The sequence below is a fragment of the Camellia sinensis genome, chromosome 3, assembly GCF_055761805.1.
Source record: "Camellia sinensis isolate YWXY chromosome 3, ASM5576180v1, whole genome shotgun sequence".
Classification (NCBI taxonomy): Eukaryota; Viridiplantae; Streptophyta; class Magnoliopsida; order Ericales; family Theaceae; genus Camellia; species Camellia sinensis.
The window spans coordinates 75,860,844-75,878,857 of record NC_138963.1 but is presented as its reverse complement, the minus strand read 5'-3'; the positions used below and the strand labels follow the sequence as shown (position 1 = coordinate 75,878,857).

Below are 18,014 nucleotides of genomic sequence, written 5' to 3'. Positions count from 1 at the left end.
TTCAATTTGTTTCAGATTGTTTACAATATAAAGAAAATTACATTTGAACAATCATAGTTCAACAACTATAAAATTCCAAAATTAAGGGTCAACATCAAGTCGGGCTAAACTGCAAAAGTGAAGCCTAAGCATGCCTGGGGCTAGGCCCAACAACCTTTTTGTTTTTTTGTTTTTTCAATCTACAAGCTTGGTTTGAGCCAGCCCATGGGCCAAAACCCTAGACCTAATCCATGTTGGAACAATTCGTCTAGAATTCTTCAATTAGTGGTCTTCGGGTCTTCAAAACTTGGCAATGATCTTGTCTATATAGAATAGAAAATTGATGCTTCAAGTCGCGTTACTTAGTCGCTTTCCTAAAGACAATATTTGTACCCACCAAAAGGTGTGCAGGGGGTTACAACAAATTTGCCTCCAGGATACAATGAAGCCTGATCTAAAGATCAAGTTTACTGACGTCTACATTGACAATTGTAGATCAAAATACTCTTGATATAATCAAGAAAACCAAGACACTTATAATCAAATCTGCAAAACTTGATTACTAGTAAGAAAAGCAGAAATTTACTTAAGAAATTCTTGATTGAAAACTCAAAATCAAGAGGGAAAGAGAGAGAATTGCAGGAATGAATTATGAATTTTTGGATGCTCTGAAATGGCTGATTTCGTAGCATATTTATAGGCCTTGATGGATCTGATCGAATGGTCATGTCCCTTGATCGCATTCGATCAAATATGACTGTTGGATCGATGATCTATGGTGTAGATCATTCTCACACCGAATAGATGCCATGACTAATCACACCTGATCACGATCGGGTGCCATCTCATTCGTATGATGGCGTATCTCTAATCAATGGCTATGATCAACTTGCTCTAGATCAGACACACAACAGTTTGATCGGTTGGTTGACTCATCGCCAACAGACGACACGTCACTGCCACGTGGAGCTGACTGTATTCTACATCACCCATGCTACGTCGGATCCACATCATCGCTCCAACCTGTCTGATGCAAATAGGAAAGCGTCCTCATGACGCCGATGTATGTGCAAAGTGTGCCATCAAACGCCACATAGCCCACTACCCATGCCATGTGCGCGGGCGTGTGCGTGTGCGTGTGCGTGTGGTGCGAAGCACCATCCTTGCGATGTAGGTGCATGCACACTAGCTTTCATCTCATAATTTCATATTCAAAAGAATATTCCGTGTAGCACTTTATTAAATGCTCCATGTTTTGCTCTCTTTCTAGTGTGGGACAAAGTTCCCAAGCTTGTTTCATGCTTTCCAAAGAAAACATGGAAGGTTTTTATAACACCCAAAAATTAAACTATAAATTTTGAAAACCATTTTGAAAATTCGCCAACATTCCTCTACCGTTTTCAAAATACCAGATGATGACTCTTGGTTCACTTGGCAGCCTTATGTATAAGTGAAGATATCTTATGATTTGAATCATTCACTTAGTGAAGACATCTCAAAGTTAGTCAAGATGGTGTAATAGACTTGTCTTTGAACTAACGATCTTATACGACTAACCGGACATGTCTCACGCATAGTATAGGTTACCTCAAGTATTCAAACAAACCGACACGTGGATTGGCCTTGTGTCTATATCTTGTTTCATGAGCACTCTAGAGTCAAGCCCTTGGACTCATAGAAAGCGGCACCACCTCCTACACTTCCATAGGTAAGCTTACTGAGAGTACCCCTATAATTTACAGTACCCTAACAACCCAGTTGTAAGCTTATTAAGAGTTTGCTAACTCATCCTCTTCTTTTCACATTACAGGTACCAAGCACTTCAACTTTGGGATGAAAATGAAATAAACTAAGTACTTGCAATCACGACATATAGTGTACTTGGGCTCATTGAACTCACGACTTGATGTTTCTTCAAGCGTTGAGTCGAGTTTCCACCAGGAGTGAATATGTTAAGTGGGCTTGAGACCCATCCCCTTTGATGTTTTCCACACCAAATCCCTTGCAAGTCTCTTTGTTAAGGGGTCAGCCAAGTTTTTACTTGACTTTACATAACTAATGGTAATCACAGCTTCTGTGATTAACTGCCTGACATAGCTATGTCTTAGTCCTATATGCCTGGACTTTCCATTATAGACATGGCTATAGGCCCGTGATAGAGTTGCTTCATTATCACAATGCAAAGATATTGGTGGCATAGGTTTTGGCCATATCTTAATCTCTAACAAGAGATTCCTTAGCCACTCTGCCTCTTTGCTACAAGAAGCCAATGCTACAAACTCTGACACCATGGTTAAGTCTATTATGCATGTTTGCTTCTTAGAACCCCAAGAGATAGCTCCTCCTCCAAGAGTAAAAATCTAACCACTCGTGGACGAGTGATCTTTACGGTCAGTTATCCAACTAGCATCAGTGAATCCTTCCAGCATTGCTAGATAGCCATTATAGACTATTCCATAGTCTATTGTTTTCCTCAAGTACCTAAGTACTCGGTTAACAACATGCCAATGCACACTACTAGGATTACTAGTGTATCTACTAAGTTTTCCTACTGTAAAAGCAATATCAGGTCTAGTACAAGTCATGGCATACATCAGGCTAGCTATTACTCTTGAGTATTCTAACTGATCAACAGCTTTTCCAGTATTGGGATACAATTTCGAATTTGAATCAAAAGGTGTAGACATGGGTGTACAATTATATTGATTAAATTTCTTAAGAATTTTCTCAAAATTGTGCGACTGGGTTAGAATCAAATTATTGTCCTCTCATTTGATCTTAATACCCAAAATTACATCATCCAAGCCCATGTTTTTCATACTAAAGCTAGACGACAAGAAACTTCTAGTATTTTCAACGACATCATTGTCAGTACCAAAAATAAGCATGTCATCTACATATAGACATATGATTACATCTCTATTTCCAGTAAACTTACTATACACACACTTATCAGATTCATGTATCCTAAAACCATTTGACATTATTACTTTGTCAAATTTCTCATGCCACTATTTTGGAGCTTGTTTCAGTCCATATAGTGACTTCACAAGTTTACACACTTTGGGCTCTTGACCCCGTACAACAAATCCTTCCGGTTGTTGCTGTAGCTTGGCTTTTTCGTGCCCCTTTTTGGAAGGTTTGAAAGAAAAGCCCTATAGTTCGGACTCCCGCGATTCTGAATCTAATGCAATGTGAAACTGATAAACACCAAAAAGTCCAAATCCGGCAAATCTTTTTAGAAAATTGATTTTAAATCAAATAATGCCAAAATTGGACTACTTTTCCAGATACAGAGTCGCCACCTAAATATTTTATGTTTTTGGGGAAATTCAGGAAACCCTGACTCGTGCCAAAGGCTATATGTCCGTCATCACCAAATTTACCTCAGCTCGGGAACTTAGGTACGAGAGGGGAATGTCATGATTTGAGCACCCCCGCTCGCCCGATCAAAGATCGGCCTCTACTAATCATGATATGATTTTTTATAAATATTATGTGTTCTTATTCCGGTTATTAAACTAGCTTTACTATGTGATGCGCACAAGCAAGTATAGACTAGTTTGCTCAATTTTGAACAATTAAACTCATGTTTGTTTGCGAAAAATGGTTTGAATTTGCCACCTCAAGTGGGCTTAAAGATTGCAGATTTGCCACCAAACATAGTGGGCTTAAAACACAATTTGCCACTTAACAAAGTGGGCTTAAAACGCACATTTGTTGAATCGTTCCAATTCAAACAACAAGCCTTCATCCACAGGCATTCAAACAGTTTAGCATTTAAGCACATAGCCTCATGGCAAGCATGCTAAACATGGCAACATTCACATTCATGCAAGTATGCTAAAGTGTAAAAACTCACCGAGTACTCCAAGCCAAAACAGAAACTAGTTAGAAAGATGCATGATCCTAACTATGCAAGATGTCTAATGCAACACATGCAATATGCAATTAATAGGCTCGGTTACTAATATGGCATATGGATCGATTTGAACAACATGCGATTAAACACGTATTCAAAGAATTATTTGAAATTGCAATGCAGTTAGAATGATGCGCCAAGCCTCGGTGCATGCAATACAAATGGATGGATGCAAGCATAAGGTATGCTAATTTGAAACATGTCCTTAATCTAACCATCGAAAGCGATTAAATAAAAGGGAGAAAGACGTGGGGTGGGAAGACATATACACACGCACGCACACTTATTACAACATTACGCCGTCGCGAAGGAGGGTCCGAATGAATAAGCTAACCAACTAGCTACGCTAATTAAGCTAACTAATTATTACAAATTGAATTAATTAACTATCCTAGTTAACTAATTATTACAAACCGAAATTAAATAACTAGTTAAACTAACTAATTATTTACAACTCTTAATTAGCTACAACTAATTAATTACAACACGTACTTGGTCTAATGCTAATTAAACTAATTAGCTAATCCCGGGAAGCGAGGGATGCATGCATGCTTGATTCTTCACCCGAAAAGCCATTGCTTTGCTGTTAAAAGCCTCTGCTTGCATATTTGAACACCAATAAAGCTGCCTATTTCCAGAACACCTCTGTTCCACCTTACCAATAGACTGTGCAAATTTCATTGATGACCGACAGGGGGCTGGTCGGCTACTAGTGATGGCTGTCGGCCACTGCTGATTTGAAATTCCTTGCTGCAACAGAGAGCAAAATAGAGCAAAACAGTGTATTTCTCAAGAGTTGTTTGCACACGTTGCCTCTCCTTTTCATGGGGAAATCAAAGGAGGGACAAGATTTGGTTTACAAACCATCAATTAAGCAATTTCATTGCATGATGGCTTGTAAAACCAATTGTGCAAGTTTAATAAATGAAAAATGAGACCAAAATGTCCATCACCCTATCATGCATGATCAAGGGCAATGAAAACCAATGAAAATGGCACATTTCATCACTTTTGAGTATGAAATGTCCCATTTACCTTGTGTTCAAATTAACGTCCGATTTGAACACATGCAATGCAACATATAGAGATGCTTATCTTGCCTCTTTTACTTGTCCATTTTTGTTTACACATTTTAATTACCAAATCATTCATTAATCACTTTGTCCATTGGTGAGTGTCCTCTAATGGAAAGATGGTTCAAACCACAAGTTGCTTTGGGCATGAAAAAGGCATTACACTGTTGGTAATGAACTCCCTAAGGGATTAAACCATTAGGTGTAGCACCTCTATTTCACACTTAGGCAAACAAGTGGTTTGAAACCACTTTCAAAGCAAAACCAAAAAGTGAAGAAATGAGGGAGATTGCAGAGATTATGAGTGTTGAAATGAAGTAGAAAAAACACTAAAACATGCAACCAACTCAAATCAATGATGGTGAAAGCCTTAAGACACTAAGCTAGTGAAAGGGAGTTACACTACAACTATGCAAAACAAGACTCAAAAAAACTAACCAGCCTAAAACAGAGCTAAAACAATTTATTTTAGAGGCTAAAACATGCTGGACTTGAGCTAAGTTAAGCTAGAAAAACATGCTAACATGTGAAGCTAACTAGGCATGCAAACAAGACACAGGGAGGGGAGGCTAACCCCTCCATATTTGGACTTCAAAATAATTTTTTTGCCACAGAAAAACCTCTGAAATTCAGTGGTTAAAAGGCCCAAAAAAAACTTGATTTGAAAGTGATGAATAAAGGCACAAAAGCTTTACAAACTAATAAGCAAGGAGAGTGAACCACCCCTTAACTAAAAAAAGGGGTCAAACCACCATTTTTAAGCCATAAAACAGAACTTTCCTCAGTTCAAAACCAGCCCCAAAATAGTAAGAAAAGATGGTACAACAAGCTTGCAAAACAAAGTAAACAAGGCAAGTAAATTACCTCTTGAAGCAAAGGGCAATTCTAAGCACAAAACCAAGCTAAAACCGCTTTCAAGAGCTCCAAGAAGACCCTAAGTAGCCTCAACTCAAAGGTATAAAAGGATTTGATTTAGGATGTGTATGCAAAAGTGTAGAGAAAATAAGCACTAAGACACAAAATTGTAAGAGAGAGATAGAGAAATCTAGAGAGAGATTTTTGCTCTGAATTTTCTAACCCTAAAAAATGGGGGAGGAACCCCCCTATTTATAGAAAAACATGCCTTGAGCTTAGAAACATCCCACCATACACGTGTAGGGAGATGCAGCTCAATGTGCTAACAGCTGGCACAACTGTCAACAAATATCCAAAATATCTAGAAAAAGAGACTGGTGGCCGTCAGCCACCATTGGTAGCCGACTAGTCACCACTGGTGGCCGACCGGCCACACCAATGGCTGACAAGTACAAGCCATGGCCGAAAACCTTTGGTGGTGGCCGACAGGTCACCACAAGTTCCAGGCACCAAGTTTTGATCCAAAACAAGGCATAAAAAAGGCCAAGGTCTAAAGGCTCAAAGACAGGGTGTCTGCCAAGGACTTTGGGCACTCAAAACGAACACATACAAACACAATCATCAAATGCACAAGTGATGACGTCCAAGTCTTGAGGATGATAAAAAATGGGGTGTTTATAGTTGCATGTAGATTTTCTCATCTAACTCTCTGTAGCTCGGCTTTTTCGTGCCCCCTTTCGGAAGCTAGGAAAGAAAGCCCTACAGTTCGGACTCCTGCGGTTCTGAATCTAATCTCACAAGTGCAATGTGAAACTGATAAACACCAAAGAGTCCAAATCTGACAAATCATTTTGGAAAATTGATTTTGAATAAAAAATACCAAAATTGGACTGTTTTGCCAGATACAGAGTCGCCATCTAAATATTTTATTTTTAGAGAAATTTAGGAAACCCATGACTCATGCCAAAGGCCACGTGCCTGTCATCACCAAAGTTGCCTCGGTTCAGGAACTTAGGTACGAGAGGGGAATGTCATGAATTGAGCACCCCCGCTCACCCGATCAAAGATTGGCCTCTACTAATCATGATATGATTTTTATCAACATTATGTGCTCTTGTTCCGGTTATTAAGCTAGCTTTACTATGTGATGCGCACAATCAGGTATAGACTAGTTTGCTAAATTTGGAACAATTCAACTCATGTTTGTTTGCGAAAATGGTTTGAATTTGCCACCTCAAGTGGGCTTAAAGTTTGCAGATTTGCCACCAAACATAGTGGGCTTAAAACATGATTTGCTACTCAACAAAGTGGGCTTAAAACTTACATTCGTTGAATCGTTCCAATTCAAACAACAAGCCTTCATCCACAGGCATTCATGCAGTTTAGCATTTAAGTATGTAGCCTCATGGCAAGCATGCTAATCATGGCAACATTCACACTTATGCAAGTATGCTAAAGCATAAAAACTCACCTAGTACTCCAAGCTAAGAAGATATGAGTTAGTAAAATTATGCATGATTCCTAACTATATTAAGTGCCTAATGCAACACATGCAATATGCGATTAATAGGCTCGGCTACTACTATGGCATATGAAACAATTTTGATAACATGCGGTTAAACACGTATTCAAAGAAGTATTGAAATGACAATGTAGTTTGTATGATGTGCCGAGTCTTGGTGCATGCAATACGAATGAATGGATGTAAGCATAAGGTATGCTAATTTGAAATATGTTCCTAATCTAGCCATCAAAAGCGATTAAATAAAAGGGAGAAAGACGTGGGGTTTGAAAACATACACATACGCACGCACACTTATTACAACATTACGCCCTCGCAAAGGAGGGTCCGAATGAATAAAAGCTAACTAGCTAGCTAAACTAAGCTAATTATTACAACATTTCGAATGAATAACAAGCTTACTCTAGGCTAGTTAATTAAAACAATTAAATAATTAACTATCTAAGCTAATTAAATATTACAAATCGAACTAATTAGCTAAATACTTAACTAATTAATTACAAAGCAACTAAGCTAATTAATTACAATATGAATTAATCAACTACACTACATAAATAATTACAACATTAATTATTTAGCTACAACTAATTAACTAATCAATTAACTAAAAGGCCTTGGGAAGCGAGGGATGCATGCATGCTCGGTTTTTCACCGGAAAGGCCACTGTTTTGCTGCTAAACGCCTCTGTTTGCACATTGAACACCAACAATTCTGCCACTTCCAGAACAACTCTGCTCCACCATACCAACACACTATGCAAATTTCACTGATGGCCGACAAGGGGCCGGTCGGCTACTAGTGGCCGGTCAGCTACCATTGTTGGCCGGTCGACTATTGGCGGTGACTGTCGGCCACTAATAACCTGGACTTCCTTGCTGCAACAGAGAGCAAACAGAGTAAAATAGTGTATTTCTCAAGGGTTGTTTGCACACTTTGCCTCTTTTTTTCATGGGAAAATCCAAGGAGGGACAAGATTTGGTTCACAAACCATCAATTAAGCAATTTCATTGCATGATGGCTTGTAAAACCAATTGTGCAAGTTCAATAAATGCAAAATGAGACCAAAATGACCATCACCCTATCATGCATGATCAAGGGCAATGGAGACCTAGGAAAATGGCACATTTTATCACTTTTGAGTATGAAATATTCCATTTTCCTTGTGTCAAATTAACGTCCGATTTGAACACATGCAATGCAACACAAAGGAATGCTTATCTTGTCACTTTTACTTGCCAATTTTGTTTACACATTTTAGTTACCAAATCATTCATTAATCATTTTGTCCATTGGTGAGTGTCTTCTAAGATGAAAGAAGTGTCAACTAAGGGATAATTTAAGGCATGAGAGAAGCTGCATGCCGTTGGTAATGAACCCTCTAAGGAGGATTAAACCATTAAGCATGAGCCTCAATCTCAAGCTTAAACAACTTTAAGGTTGAAACAACCCTCAAAGAAAATGAAAGAGTGAAGCAAAGAGGGAGGTTGTAGAGATTATATTACTGAAATGGAGTGAAAAAAAAAGCACTAAAACATGGCAATCAACTCAAACAAGTGGTGTCTACAGGCCTAAAACACCAAGCTTGTGAGGACTATTATACTACAACTATGTAATACAAGACTCAAACACAACAAACACTTAAAAGCAATCTTAAAATAGGTCTGAAACAGCTCTAAAACATTTTGGAATTAAGCTAACAAAAGCTAGAAAAATAAGCTAAAACATGGAGCATGTTAAGCTAGTAAACAAAGCACAAGGAGGGGAGGCTAACCCCTCTAATTTTAGACCTCAAAACATGATTTTCAGCCTCTGGAAAACTCTAAAAATCAGTGGTAAAAATCTCAAAAATTTTGATGAAGAGATGGGAAACACAAGTGTAAAGGCTTAGAGAACAAGGTTCAAAGAAGGGTGATTAACCTCTCTACCTTTAATAGTCTTAAACCACAAGCTTCAGCCCATAAAAAAAATTGAAAAACACTTCAAAATCAGTAAGAAAATATAGAGAAGAAGTAGTGCAAAGATGCTTAAAATTTTACCTCCTGAAGAGAAATAACACTTTTGTTCACAAACCACAAGTCCTTCACTCTCAAAGGCTGAAATTTGGACTCAAGAATCTCAACAAGGAGAGCTCCAATATTGGTTTAGGAAGTGTAGAGAGAGGGTGTATAGGTTGCAAGATAGAGATAGAGAGTGAATTCCAAGTTTTGGACCTTTTGGAAATTTTTGAAACCATAAATCAAGAGGTTTGGCCAGGTATATATAGAAAAGCAACCTAATAGGTCGAAAATATCAAGCCTTGAACAGCTAGATCTTGTGGGGGACAGCTAGCCAAAAATATCTAGGTTTTTCACCAGTGGTCGACCGGCTAGAAGTGTGGATTGTCGGCCATCAATGGTGGCCGGTCGGCCATCAAAAATCTGCTTCCAAGCCCAACTTCAAATGGGCATAACTCCATCCGGACTTGTTTGTAGGTCATTCTTGAGCCTAAATTGAAGCCCCGGAAGTCTAATTTCCAATGGTGGCAGCCTCACATCTAAATTCTAAGTGTGGTAAGTGATATTCCTATTTTAGTGAAGGTTGCTCAGTTTTGGCTTAACCGGATTGATGCCTAATTTTAACCAGCCATATCTCCCTCATCCAGACTCATCTTTGGGAGATTCTTGAGTGTAAAATGAAGCCCCGGAAGTCCACTTTCCAATGGTGGTAGCCTCACAACTTAAGTCCAAGTGTACAAAAGGATAGACCTGATTTAGTGAAGGCTGCCCGGTTCTCTCTTAACGGTTTATGCCCAACTTCTTCCCAAACTAGGTTTCTTCCTTCTCCTCCAATTTTCTTCAACTCCAAACCTCTAAATAAGATGTTTTAAAATATTTTTTAAAGAGTTCACCTCTCTTCCATTTATTTCCATTTATTTCCATTTTGTCCTTGCTCGGTTTACCGATAAGTGTAATTTTTAACGAAATGCGAGCCTTGGAACATCGTAGAAACTTTTGGAAAAAATATTTTGAAAAAGAGGGTTTTAAGGTCTAAAATGATTTTGGTCAAAATCGTTTTGGTCCAAAATGGGGTGTAAGGTTGGGATTTAGAGCTCTTCTTGTTGAAGAAATCGAACATTTGTACAACATAACTTTCATCATCGAGTGATCAGCTTGTGGCGCCCAAGTCTTAAGGGCGGTCAAAAATGGGGTGTCTACAATTACCCCTTTTTTGATAGAGCTCGAAGTCATGAAATAACATGAGTGAATGTCAAAGCTCGAAGATGACCCATCTTGACAAGGCCGTAAGACTTGGGCAAACAAACAAAATGTAGATGCAGTTAGTTGAAACCGAGGGTTACTTATGTATCCCGTTGCAAGGAATCAAACCAGCGTAGTTGAGGGGCAGGATGCAAATGATATGCAATATAACGAAGCAATGCAAATGATAGACAATGTAATGAAATAATTAAACCACAAGCAATGTAAAACACACGAATACCATAAAGGAATGGAGATGCGAATCAAACTACGTTTTATATAGAAAAGAAGTGGGCACAACCAAACGATGCCTAACACAGGCTAGGTGCCTACATCCTTAATATTGGCCTCAGCACAGCATGGATGCTTAGACATAACAAAACCATGCTCCAGTGTGAAATGGGTGTGATTACATGCAAAACTATGTTTTTTGTAGAAAGAGAAAGTGTACAAGTAATTGGGTGGGATGATATAAGTGAGAAATGATCTGTTGAGGAAAGGTTGTGATCCTAAATGCTGAATGTATCAAGACAAAGTATAATGCAATGGATGCAATGGATGCAGTGAAGCGGAAGCCAAACTACGTTTGACCTAGAAAAGGCATGGACACAAAACAAACTGCGTCGAGCACAGAAAAGGTGCCGAAACCCTCGGACCACAATTCTTGCAGAATAGGCGCGTACGCATGCAGAGCTATGTTTCAATGAAGGAAATGTATGAGTGTAGCTCAGCTTTTTCGGGCCCCCCTTTTCGGAAGGTTTGAAAGAAATCCCTACAGTTCGGACTTCTGTGGTTCTGAATCTAATCTCATAAGTGCAATGTGAAACTGATAAACACCAAAGAGTCCAAATCAGACAAATCGTTTTGAAAAATTGATTTTAGGATAAAAAATGCCAAAATTGGACTGCTTTGCCAGATACAGAGTGTAGACACCCCATTTTTGACCGACCTTAAGACTCAGACGTCATCAATTGAGCGCTTGGTGATTGTGTATGTTGTGCTCGTTCTGAGGTTTAGGAGTTTTTGGCTGAGAGCCTTGCCTCCGGGCCTCTGAACTCTTTGTGCTTTGGCTCGGTTTGTGAACCGAATCTTGTTTTCTCTTCCCGGAGGGAGGGAGAGGTCTTGTAGACCATCTCTTTGTGGTCGTAGGCTACTTTTCTCGTTTGGAGACTAGTTTCCAGTTTTTGGAGCCTTCGGTCGCGTGCCTTGTCTCGGGACTGCTTAACGTTCTCCGTTTGGCGTGATTTTTGAACCATGCCTTGTTGCCTCTGCCTAGAGGAACATTGTGGTCCGGGAGACCACTTTTGTGGTCGTATACCACTTTTGATGCTAGTAGACTAGTTTTCGAGGCTTTCGGCTGCGTGCTTTGCCTCCCGATCTCTCGTCTTGCATCCGTTTTGGTTTGTTTTTGGTACAAACCTTGTTTTCCTTGTTTAGAAGGTGGTACAAGGGTGGGAGACCAGTTTTTCCCCTTGGAGACCACTTTTCCTTCTGCCAGCTAGTTTTCTGGTCGGATAACTGGCTTTCTTGGTCTTTGGGCCACATTTTCTGGTCGGCTACCACACCACTTGCCTGTTTTCAGTGTGTAGACTTCTCCTACCCCTGGCCGACCAATTTTTGTTGTGGGAGACCACTTAAAGTAAAAGTGGTCGGCTACTTTTTGTCACCTTTTTGAAGATATTTTTGGCCAGCTGGCACAGCTGGAGAGCACTAGAACCATCCTCCATACACGTATGGAGGGATGACCTTGAGCCTTAGCTTCTCGAAGAAGCTTGTGCTTTTGCTCTCTATAAGAGAGAGGCTCCTCCTCGCTCCTCCAGGTTCAGAAATTGGTGGTTTGAGATATACATACACACTTGTATCTATATCTCTCTTTTGCTCTTGTTTTGTGCCTTAAAGTGTCATTTTGTCTCACTTTTGCACACAAACACACACTCAAACACCATCATTTTGTTGCTGAGGTGCTTAGGAGCTGGTTTTGGTGTTCTTGGGTTGGTTTGAGCTTGAAAAACCTACTGGAGTTGCAGCTTTAAAGGTGGTCTTCAAGGGTGAGTTTCTAACCCTTAAATCCCCCTTTTTTGCTTAAACTTTTAGTCTTATTTTCATGCTGATTTAAGCTTAACTTTCAACTACAAAAAGTTCTGAATTTTGGTGCTTAAGATCTTTGTTTAAGGTCACTTTTGTATTTGGGGTTGTCTACGACATCTTAGGCCTTGTTAGGCCTTATTTTGAGCCATCACTCTGGGCTCTTGTTGTAGCCTTTGCATGACCTTTCTACCACTTAAATCCAGAGGATTTTCAGTGGTGAAAAGGTGGTTTTGGAGTCCTAAATAGGAGAGGGTCATCCCCTCTCCTTGTATTTTGAATACTTGTTTCATATGCCTCATGTTTGAGCATTTTTGTTAAGCTTGTGTTGGCTTGTTCTTAGCATGTATTTGGGGTTATTTCAGCATGTCATACCACTGTTTTGGTTTGGTTTGGTCACCCCTTGCATGCCTAAATCACACAAACTAGTCTTGTATACTTCATGAAGTAGCATGTCATTCTAGCTCGATTTGAGTCCATCTCAGCATGTTTTTGGTGGTATTTTGCTATGTCATACCTTTGTTAGGGTTTGGTTTGGTCACCTCTTGCATGCTCCATGCACTTGTAGTGCAATTCCATGAATTAGCCTAATGTGTCTCATGCTTTGACATGTCATTCTAGCATGTTTTTGGCTTAACTTCAAGAAACTTTTGTCCATGTTTTAGCATGCTCTAGCTTTGATTTGTGTTGTTTTGGTCATGCATGCTATGCTTTGTATAGCTATAGTGCATTCTAGCTTGTTAGCTTTGTGTATCGAGTCCACTAGCATGCATTGCTTGGCTTATTTGAATGATTTGGCATCATTTGTTATGTTATTTCAGTGCATGTTTCATGGCCATACACTTGCATCTTTCACTTATTCAATGCGTTGGAGGGTTCCCCCCTTTATGCCTTAACATGAGCCATTGCGTATGCCTTCATGCCTAAGCTTGTGAGATATCATTTCAATGTGTTTCTGGGGTTATTTTGCCATGATATAACTTTGATTTTTGTTGGTTAAGTCATCCCATGCTTGGTCTTAATAGGTGTAGTGTAATCCACCTTATTTGCCTTGTATGCATCATGCCTTATGCCCTTCATGCTAGCTTGTTTTGGATTCTTTCCATGCATGTTTTAGTATCATTTTGACATGTTCTAGGACTTTTTTAGGTTGCCTTTGCCATATGCTTCATGTTTTGCATAGTTGTAGTGTAAGTGCTCTCGCTAGCTTCAAGCTTTGGGCACCATAGCATGCTTCATTTGTGTTGTGTACATGATTTGACATCATCCATCATGTTATTTCAGAGTGTGTAGCATTGCCATGTGCTCACTTCTTCCACCCTTTGAGTGCCTCTAAGGGTTGTGCATTTATTGCCTTGTTTATGGCCTAGTGTGTATGCTTACATGCCTAAGCCTTTGAGCCTCCATCTTAGCATGCTTTGGTCCATGTTTTGACCTACTTGAGCTCTGTTTGTGGTTGGTTCATGTATATGTGCCATGTATTGCATGTCTCCTTTGTAGTCCTCTTTGCTAGCTTTCATGCTTAAGGACTCTAGCATGCCTTGCTTGTATTATTTGAATGATTTGGCATCATTTCATACTTCATTTCAGTGCACTTAGTGTTGTTACATTTCCGCGTTTATCACTCCTTGAGCCTTCTTGAGGGTTGTGCTCTTAGGCCTACTTGGTTGGCCAATGCATTGTGCATGCATGCTTTGTATTTTGTGCCTTTTATTTTGCTGTTATGGCCACTGATTTGGGCATGACTGAGGTCTACCTCCTTTTGGTTTAAGTCCATTTAGCATGTTTATTTACTTGTTGTTCGCATGCTTATTATTCATTGCATTAAGTATGCCATCTTACATTGCATTGTGCATGCCATGTGGTTATTTGCATTGTGTATGCCAAGTTAGTTCTTTGCATTGAGTATGCATGTTCCTAACATTGCTAAGTTTCCCTTGTAGCATTGCATTGTGCATGCATACATTAGCATTGTTCGCATGTCATTAGCTTTGTTAAGTTGATCATGTCACATTGCATTGAGTATGCCATGTTGTTGTTTGCGTTGTGTATGCCATGTTGTTGCATTGTTGTTTGGATTAAGTGTTAATCCGAGCACGAGAAACGAAGGACGTTTCATACTTGAAGTGATGAAACGTGCCTCAATTCTTGGTCCCCGACGCTCTTGATCATACATGATAGAGTTCTAGGCATTTATGTGTTTACTTGTGCATTCATTTTATATTGAATTGTGCAATTTGACTTCTCGGCCATCACGCATTGAAATGTGCAATTGGTGGTCCGAGGGTTGAGAACTACACTCTCTTGAGCTCATGAAATGACAGGGAGGGTGGTTTTGCACACATATCTTGCAAAGACATTGCCATGCCCTTTTTTGCTCTCTGTTGCAGCAAACTAGAGAAATACAGCAACAACTGGTCGGCCAGCTAGAAAAACTAGCTGGCCGACCACTTTTTCTGGTTTTCAGCACAGAAAGTGGTCGGCCAGTGGCTAGTGACATCCCTAGGTGGTAGGCCAACCTCCCACAGGTCTCCAAGGTGAGTTAGAAGCTTTCTGGAGCTTGGTGCAAGGTTCTGAGGACAATTGTAAACAGAGGCAAATTGGGGCATCGCGATGGATTTCCGAACGAGGCGACCGAGCATGCATCCAGTCTTCTCCCTCTGAGAACCTCCTGTTTTACTGCTTTATTTAGCTTCTTTACTTAGCTAGATTAGGCATTCGTTTTATACTTTAATAGTTAATGCGTTTAGCTATTTCAATTTGTTTTGTAATAATTAGTTAACTAGGATTAGTTAATTAGTTTGTTTTGTAATAATTAGTTTACTTAGCTTAGATTAGCTAGTTAGCTTCTTATTCGGTCCCTCCATCGAGAGGGCGCAATGTTGTAATAAGTGTGCGTGTGTGTGATGCATGCCTTCCAACACCAATTTCTTTCTCCCTTTTACTTAACCGCTTACGATGGTTAGTTTTAGGGCATATTTTGTTTAGCATACCTTATGCTCGCATGCGTGCATCCATTCATCTGTCTTGCATGCACCGGGCTCGGCGCATCATACTAACTGCATTGTACTTCAATACATTTACTTGAATACGTGTTCAACCTCATGTTATCAAGTTGCATTTCACATGACATTTTAGAATAGCCGAGCCTATTTTAGCTGCATTTTTGCATGTGCTACATTAGCCATCTTAACATGAACTAGGATCATGCATGATTTCTAACTGGTTCTTTGTTTTGGCTTGGAGTATAATGTGAGTGTTTACGCTTTAGCATACTGCATGTGTGTTAAATGTTTCCATAATAGCATGCTTGCCATGAGGCTAATTACTTATTTGATATAACTGCCTGAATGCCTGTGGGTGAAGGTTGGATTGTTTGAATTGGAACAATTCATTAAAATCCCTAATTTAGCCTACTTACGAGTAGCAAACTCCAAACCATTTTCAAACGAATATGCAATGTTTTGTTCCAAATTAGGTGATTTAGTCTATACTTGTATGTTGTGCGTATCACGTAGTAAGATTAGCTAATTAACCGGAATAAGAGCACATGTGTTTTCAAAAACAAAATATCATGCTTAGTATAGGCCAATCTTTGATCGGGCGAGTGTGGACGTCCCCGAACGTCCCAGGAGGGAAATCTCGTTCCGTTCATTAGGGCTTACTACAGTTCGGACTCAAGTGTCACGGTCTTGTATCTAATCTCGCAGAGTGCAATGCAAGACCGATGGATCATCAAAGAGTCCAAATCCGGCAAATCGTTTTTGAAAACAGATTTTTTTTTGAAAGAAGTGCTAAACATGGACTGCTTTGCCAGATATAGAGTTGCCACCTAAATATTTTATTCTGTAGAATTTAGGAAACCCTGACTCGTTTGCCTAAGGCCACGTGTCCGTCATCACCAAAGTTGCCTCGGCTCAGGAACTTGGGTACGATTGGGGAAGGTCACTTCGTGAGCACCCCCGCTCGCCCGATCAAAGATCGGCCTCTACTAACCATGATATCTAGTTTTGAAAACATTATGTGTTCTTATTCCGGTTATTAGCCTAGATTTACTATGTGATGCGCATAGCATACAAGTATAGACTGGATCGCCTGAATTGGAACAAAGCATTTCATGTTTGGTTTTTGAAAGCGGTTTGCTACTCGCAAGTAGGCTTAAAACGCAGATTTTGCCACCCTCGGGTGGGCTTAGAAAACATGATTTTGCCACTCTCAAGTGGGCTTAAAACTCACAGTCAATGCATTATTCCAATTCAGATAACCCAACCTTCACCCACAGGCATTCAGGCAAGTATATCACATAAGCACATAGCCTCATGGTAAGTATGCTATCATGGCAGTCACTCACACGCATGCAAGGATGCTAAAGGATAAAACTTACTGAGTACTCCAAGCCAAAACAAAAGTTATGTTAGAAATCTATGCATGATCCTAACTATACAGAAATGCCTAATGCAACACACGCAAAATGTAACTATAGTAGGCTCGGCTATTCTAAAGATGGCATGTGAAATGCTACAACTAACAAGTATTCAACTCGGAATTGTAATACAATGCAGTTAGTATGATGCACCAAGCCCGGTGCATGCAAGACAGATGAATGAATGCAAACATGCGAGCATAAGTATGCTAATTGAAAATGTCCTAATCTAACCATCATAAGCTGATAAATAAAAGGGAGAAAGACGTGGGGTTGGAAGACATACATCACACACACGCACACTTATTACAATTGTGCCCTCGCTCGGAGTATCCGAAAGAATATTACAAACTATCTAGCTAATCTAAGCTAAATAACAAATTATAGCTAATTATTACACAACATTAATTAATCAACAAATTAACTAAGTAAGCAATAAACTAGCATGTAAGCTAAATACAATGGACTGCCTCAGCTCTGTTTTAGATGGCGAAGGGTGTATGCATGCTCGAGTTGCCTTGTCAGTAAATTCCATCGCGATGCCATGCCTTGCCTCGCCTTTGTTTGCAATTGATCTCAGAAACTTGCACAAAGCTCCAGAAGGCTGAAACTCCACCTTGGGAAGGCTGCCGACCAGATATTGGCTTGGGAAACACCTGCTGACCACCCTCTGTGGTGGAAACCAAAAAAGGTGGTCGCCTTGCTAGAAAAACTGGTCGGCCGACCACTTTCTGCCCCTGGATTCTGGTTTTTCTGCAACAAAGGCAAGAGGGAGAGAAAGCAAGGTATTTTCAACATATGTGTGCAAGACCAATCTCCCCGTCCTTGCACAAGCTCAAGGGAGTGTAGACCTCGATCCTCGTGCCACCAATCACGTATCTCGATGCATGATGGCCGAGGAGTCGAATTGCATGACTCA

At 39.9% G+C, this 18,014-nt stretch overlaps 1 pseudogene; it reads right to left on the bottom strand.

Annotated features, from left to right (window-relative positions):
* Positions 1 to 2,339: 2,339 nt before the first annotated feature.
* LOC145821615 (secreted RxLR effector protein 161 pseudogene) lies at positions 2,340 to 2,666 on the bottom strand (annotated as a pseudogene).
* Positions 2,667 to 18,014: the final 15,348 nt, after the last annotated feature.